Source organism: Triticum aestivum, chromosome 2A (assembly GCF_018294505.1).
Source record: "Triticum aestivum cultivar Chinese Spring chromosome 2A, IWGSC CS RefSeq v2.1, whole genome shotgun sequence".
NCBI classification, from domain to species: Eukaryota; Viridiplantae; Streptophyta; class Magnoliopsida; order Poales; family Poaceae; genus Triticum; species Triticum aestivum.
Window position 1 is genome coordinate 336812338 of NC_057797.1, and position 7290 is coordinate 336819627.

Sequence of the window (7290 nt, forward strand, 5' to 3'; positions counted from 1 at the left end):
TCGCCCCTGATTTTCTTTACAAAGGCAACATAGAACTATATGAGTGCCCTGTTAAATTTTGGAATTATTCAGGGTTCGTTTGGCCTTTTTCTACATTAATTGAGTTTTTGGACATTTAATGTGCATAATCCAAATTTGAACTGCAAGCACATGCTCAGGTGCACCAAAGTTGGTTGAAAAATCACATGTGTGTCCATGGGTGAATTTCTAGGTCCCATGGAAGAAACGGGAATGAAATTCAAACATCTAGGCATCGTGACTCGGCCGAGAACATCGAGAAACTTGGTTTTTAAATTCATGTTATTCCAAAACTCGCCTGGAAATCATGAAACTTGGCATGGTGTCATGTCATGGCACTAGCATGATGTGGTAAAAAATTGGGCCGATTTGGAACAAGTTTTGGTATAAGCTTCTTGCAAACCGGAGCTTCTCTCAAGAAGGCTCGTGGTTCTAAGAGGGAACGTGTCACCTTTGAGTGTGAAATGATATACGCTGCCCCCCTTGAGTTTCTTTACAGAGGCAACATAGAACTACATGAGTGCCCTGTTAAATTTTGGAATTATTCCGGGTTCATTTGGCCTTTTTTATACATTAATTGAGTTTCTGGTCATTTAATGTGCATAATTCAAATTTGAACTACAAGCACATGCTCCCATGCACCAAAGTTGGTTGAAAAATCACATGTGTGTCCTTGGGTGAATTTCTAGGTCCCATGCAAGAAATGGGAATGAAATTCAAACATCTGCGCAACATGGCTCGACCGAGAACATTGAGAAACTTGGTCTTAAAATTCTTGTAAATCCAAAACACGCCTGAAAATCATGAAACTTGGCATGGTGTCATGTCATGGTACTACCATGCTGTGGTAAAAAAAATTGGCCGAATAGGAATTTTTTTGGTATAATCTTTTTGCAAACCAGAGCTTTTCTCAAGAAGGCTCGTGGTTCTGAGAGGGAACGTGTCACCTTTGAGTGCGAAACAATATACGCCGCCCCCCTTGAGTTTCTTTATAGAGGCAACATAGAATTACATGAGGGCCCTATTAAATTTTGGAATTATTCCGGGTCCGTTTGGCCTTTTTATACATTAATTGAGTTTCTGGTCATTTAATGTGCATAATTCAAATTTGAACTACAAGCACATGCTCCCATGCACCAAAGTTGGCTGAAAAATCACATGTGTGTCCTCGGGTGAATTTCTAGGTCCCATGCAAGAAATGGGAATGAAATTCAAACATTTGGGCATCGTGGCTCGGCCGAGAACATTGAGAAACTTGGGTTTAAAATTCTTGTAAATCCAAAATACGCCTAAAAATCTTGAAACTTGGCATGGTGTCATGTCATGGTACTACCATGCTGTGGTAAAAAAAATTCGCTGAATAGGAACAAGTTTTGGTATAAGCTTCTTGCAAACCGGAGCTTCTCTCAAGAAGGCTCGTGGTTCTGAGAGGGAACGTGTCACCTTTGAGTGCGAAACAATATACGCTGCCCTCCTTGAGTTTCTTTATAGAGGCAACATAGAATTACATGAGTGACCTGATAAATTTCAGAATTATTCCGGGTTCGTTTGGCCTTTTTTATACATTAATTGAGTTTCTGGTCATTTAATGCGCATAATTCAAATTTGAACTACAAGCACATGCTCCCGTGCACCAAAGTTGGTTGAAAAATCACATGTGTGTCCTCGGGTGAATTTCTAGGTTCCATGCAAGAAATGGGAATGAAATTCAAACATCTGTGCATCGTGGCTCAGCCGAGAACATTGAGAAATTTGGTTTTAAAATTCTTGTAAATCCAAAACACGCCTGAAAATCTTGAAACTTGGCATGGTGTCTTATCATGGTACTACCATGTTGTGGTAAAAAAATTGGCAGAATAGGAACAAGTTTTGGTATAAGTTTCTTGCAAACCGGAGCTTCTCTCAAGAAGGCTCGTGGTTTTGAGAGGGAACGTGTCACCTTTGCGTGCATAATTCAAATTTGAAATACAAGCACATGCTCCAGTGCACCAAAGTTGGTTGAAAAATCACATGTGCGTCCTCGGGTAAATTTCTAGGTCCCATGCAAGAAATGGGAATGAAATTGAAACATTTGGGCGTCGTGGCTCAGCTGGAAACATTAAGAAACTTGGGTTTTTAATTCCTGTAAATCCAAAACACGCATGAAAATCATGAAACTTGGCTTGGTGTCATGACATGGCACCAACATGTTGTGGTAATTTTGTTGTCCGATTTGCGAAGGCACAAACATTAACAATCAACAAAGTCATTTTCGAACAAGTGTTGTCACGTTACAATCGGAAACACAAGTATTATTGAAAACCATGGGCGTTCTATTTACCATTTACGTGCCGCCACGCGTCCCCTTTTTTTATTAGCTAGGAGGTGTCGTGCAGGGTAGCTATTTGAGTACGGGAGGCGTGCGATCAGACCCCTGTGCGTGCTTATCGGGAGGAGAGCCCTTTGACCTACATCTACTGTCCACCTCTCTCCCAAGGTCTCCATTAATGGCGCCTGAGCCTCTGTTTAATGGCGTGGCTATGTTTCACTCGACTAAAATTTAAGAGAGAAAAAAGAAAATCTAAAAAGAAAATTTTCCATGGATCTTGATGTAAGATCCGACGGTCCTATATAGCATCTACTATGACTTATAGCAAGACTGATGAATATATAAGGACGACGATGGTGCATAATAATTGTCTTACATAATTAGGAAGATAATTAAAAAAGCCACATGCGGCTACGCCGAAATACACAAGGGCAAAAGAAGAAGGAAGACAACGATCTGGCTCACTGATCTCTACTTTCTTGATGCGTTGCAGCAGGCCACGGGAACTAGTCTCCACGGCGAGCGGCGATGAACTCTGTCGTGTCCGGAAGACCTTGCATGAGGGCATCCATGAATTCCTCCACCATCCTTTGGCGCTCAATGCGGAGCATGTAATTCTCATCCATAAGTTTCTTGACGATGATGCGGGTCCTCTTCAACAAGGCACTGGTCTCCTCCTGCTGCTCTGCACTTCGGATGATCTTCGCCCTTAGCAGGTCACGCTCATACCGGAGCCTCTCATTGCCCTCCCTTAGTTGACGGATGACGATGGTAGCTTGTTCAAACGAGGGTTTCATGTCGTCATGCAACCTGGCCCAGCCGGAGATCTAATCCATCTGGCTATGGACGATCACATGCATGTGTCTGTAAGAGTCATCGCCTGCCCGCAAGACATTTTCCCAGGCTGCCGCGGCATAGCAGGACATCTTTGCTGCATTCGCGGCGCGGCGGGACATCTCTGCTACTTCCGCGGCGTGGCCGGACCAGTCAGCTGCATCGATGGTGCGGCGGGACCTCTGTGATGCTTCGGCGGCGCGGCAGGACCTCTATGCTGCTACTTCCATGCGGCGGGACATGTCAGCTGCTTTCGCGGTGAGGTGGGTCATCTCTCGTGCTTCCGCTTCCATGCTCGCCTCTCCCTGGTGGTAATCTCTCGACCCAAAACTCACGCTAGCCATGGCAGACGCAAGGGAAGGATGTTGAATGACTTGTTTGTTTTCGTGGATGAGGGGCTGAGGAGGAATGTGCAGTCATCTTGGCATAGTAGTATTTATAACCGAGTACTAATACGCTCCTAAGTGGGAAACCATTTAGGTTGTGATCGGTGTGAACAAGTTTGCAATTAAATATAGTGTGGTAGTAGTAATTTGGAATGTGACGAGACGCAAGCTCAAAATTTATTGATGGTTCTAGTTTCAAACCATTCCCGGATGGCGTAACATGGGCAGTGTTAAGCCTTAGTGATGGCGAGGCGCCGAGAAATTAGGATCAGAGGGAGTACTACTAGTAGTAGTACTACTTTGATATGTCGCGTCAACTCGCACAAGTATGCAACACTTCCTGAACAAACAAGCATATAAGCTGTTGTACTTCTTATAAGCTTTTATACTTCTTACCCAAAGTTTTTTTAATATCCAACAGACACAAAATATCCGTTCGATGTTGGAAATTACTTTAACTGTTGATCTGATGTCGAAGTAATTGTTGCATCGCCACCAAAACCCACCATCTCTTAAGCTAAACTAGACCAAGCTAACCCCTATATTAGCATATTACTAAGATAAACAGAAGGCACTGTAGAATCATTTAGGACGTGAGTTGTCAATTTAAATGTGGAGTGACACTAGCTTAGCCCCGGCTAGCAGCTTGCGCGGAACTATGAAGAAGGTCAGCTCCTGCACGGCGACGTCGCCGGGATCCTTGCTGCTTTTCACCTCCGTTTCCACCTTAACGGCGTCGGTCCTGCCTTTGGGCTCCCCTGGCGGGCCGTTCGCCCACAGCTTGGCCACGTAGTGCGGTAGTGGGGATGACCCCACTTTGATGCAGACGACCGACATGGCTATAGGCATGCCGATGTCGAGCATGCCGCCGACCAAGAAAAATGCGCGACCGTCCTCCTCCGCGAACAACAAGAGTCGTGGCTCCGACAACAGCACTTGTAGCTGGAGCACCTTGCCGTATTGGATCCTATGTACGGGCATGGGATGCACGGTGCTGATGTGGTGGGAGAGCGCCGGCGGTGGGCCGACGTAGCCGCAGACGGGCACAGGGTATTTGCAGCGCGTGAGCGGACACATGCTTTGGTGATCGGCGAGATTGTGGTAAGTGATGTAGAGCCCACTACCTTCGTGCGGGCACTCCACCCTCATCGAGGAGAGGATGGTGTCCACCACCATGTTCCGCACGTCGAAGACACTGCCGCGCTCGCACTTCTAGCACTGTCCCTAGTTCCCGGGGCGCTCGACGCGGCAGTACACGCTGGCCAGGTGCCCTCCGTTGCACTACACAAATCAATCGAACAACACATCAATCAAGAAACCTGCACCTTGCTCGATCAGCCGAACGGACGAGGTGTATTCGAACCTCATACACTGTCGGCTTCAAGGGGCGGAGGCACAAGGGGCAGTGGAGCAAGGTGAGGTCCATCGAGGCCATAGAGAGCTCCATCGTCGGGTCCTGTTCCATCTGCATGATCTCGCCCTCCTCGTGCACAACCATCTCTCGCTTTAGGGCCGGGGCATTACAAAGCTTTATCGTCACATATTCATACTACTGCAAGGTGCATTAAATCAACACATGCAAGTATCAAAAGGAGAGTCATGGCATGCATGCATGTGTTGTAATTAATGCATCGGTAAACGCAAATTATTGAAATATATCAAGTGCAGTGCTTTGATGTGTCGCGTCAACTCGTACAAGACCGAGAAGTTTGATTACAACAACATCCTCTCCCTCGCGGACTGATCTCCGACGCCTTAACTGCACCTGCCTTTGGCTGCATGACAGGTGGGTCACCCACCTGTTGGGCCCACCTGTAATACACGCAAAGGCAGGAGCAGTAAGTCATTGAAGCTGTGTCCCTCCCTCGCCCATGAGCGTGGTGGCTAGCAAGACTAGGAGAAGCTTTCGCTACATGCTCCCCCCCCCGCACGCGGTGGACATGTAGCAGTTCACTCGGTGTCAGATGGCCAGAAGCATACTGTAGTACTCCTCCACTGTAGTAGTACTCCATCATTGTTCGACTTCCCGAAGAGGCGAAGAGCCAAGCGCAGCCCGAACGCTCGTCTGGCAGTTTCATGTGTAGAGTAGTCTAGGATAGTGTGTTCATGCGTGTAAGCTTAAATTCGTTGGGGCCAGCTCCATGCTTTTTTATTAAAATAATCTTCTGGCCCTACCAGTCATCTTGGTGATTGTAGTTTGCACGCTCATCTGGTCAAGATAGGAATATATATTTTAATTTGTGGTGGGGTAAATGTTAGAGGTTGCAGCAAATATATTGTATACTGCGTGTCTTTCAGCCAAGTTTAGAGGCAACGATGTGGGGCCAGTGCTATGATGTGTCATGTCAACTCGTACAACGAGGAGAAGCTTGATTTTACCACTACACGCCTTCTCCCTCGCCCATGCATGCGGTGGCTCACACACGAGAACATGCTTTTGCTTATAGTACTACAATAAGCTATCCCTCCCGCTCGCGGTGGACGGACATGCAGAAGTGGATTCGATATAGTAGAAGCAGCAGTAGTAACATCATTATTCGTCTTCTCAAAGAGGTGAAGAGCCAAGTGCAACCCGAATGTGGTAGTTGCGATCCTTGGAGCGCGCATATAGCCAGGCTCTTGCATGAGACAAAATTCCTATGTGAGCCCACTATTGTAGTACTTGCTAGTATAGCCCTGTAAACCAGAAAGGAGTATTTGCCTTTCTAGAGATTTCAACAAGTGACTATACTACATCGAGAGGGAGTACATATGGAGCAAAAATGAGTGAATCTACACCGTAAATAAATACGTAGTTCTCTCGATTTTCTCTCCTCTTTGGTCATGGTGCACAATATTGAGTATACTAGTACTGACTAGTCTCTTTTTGACATGCATTTATGTTTTTTTAACACAGTACAGACGCAAGCGCTCATATACACGTGCATACACTCACCCCTATGAATGCACACACGCACACCTACCCCTATGAGCACCTTCGAAAGACTAAGCCGGCATACTCCCTCCTTTCCGGTTTATAGGGCTTATCTCAAAATTTTAGTTTTCCCATGTTATAAGTCTCAATTTGGTTGTTCCCTGTCGGTGTCAAAACTGGCGGATCTCGGGTAGGGGGTCCCGAAATGTGCATCTAGGCGGATGGTAACAGGAAGCAGGGGACACGATGTTTTACCCAGGTTCGGGCCCTCTCGATGGAGGTAAAACCCTACGTCCTGCTTGATTAATATTGATGATATGGGTAGTACAAGAGTAGATCTACCACGAGATCAAAGAGGCTAAACCCTAGAAGCTAGCCTATGGTATGATTGTTGTTCGTCCTACGGACTAAAACCCTCCGGTTTATATAGACACCGGAGAGGGCTAGGGTTACACAGAGTCGGTTACAATGGTAGGAGATCTACATATCCGTATCGCCAAGCTTGCCTTCCACGCCAAGGAAAGTCCCTTCCGGACACGGGACGAAGTCTTCAATCTTGTATCTTCATAGTCCAGGAGTCCGGCCGAAGGTATAGTCCGGCTATCCGGACACCCCCTAATCCAAGACTCCCTCAGTAGCCCCTGAACCAGGCTTCAATGACGACGAGTCCGGCGCGCAGATTGTCTTCGGCATTGCAAGGCGGGTTCCTCCTCCAAGTACTTCATAGAATATTTTGAACACAAAGGTAGTGTCCGGCTCTGCAAAATAAGTTTCCACATATTGCCATAGAGAGAATAATATTTACACAAATCTAATCTGCTGACGTATTC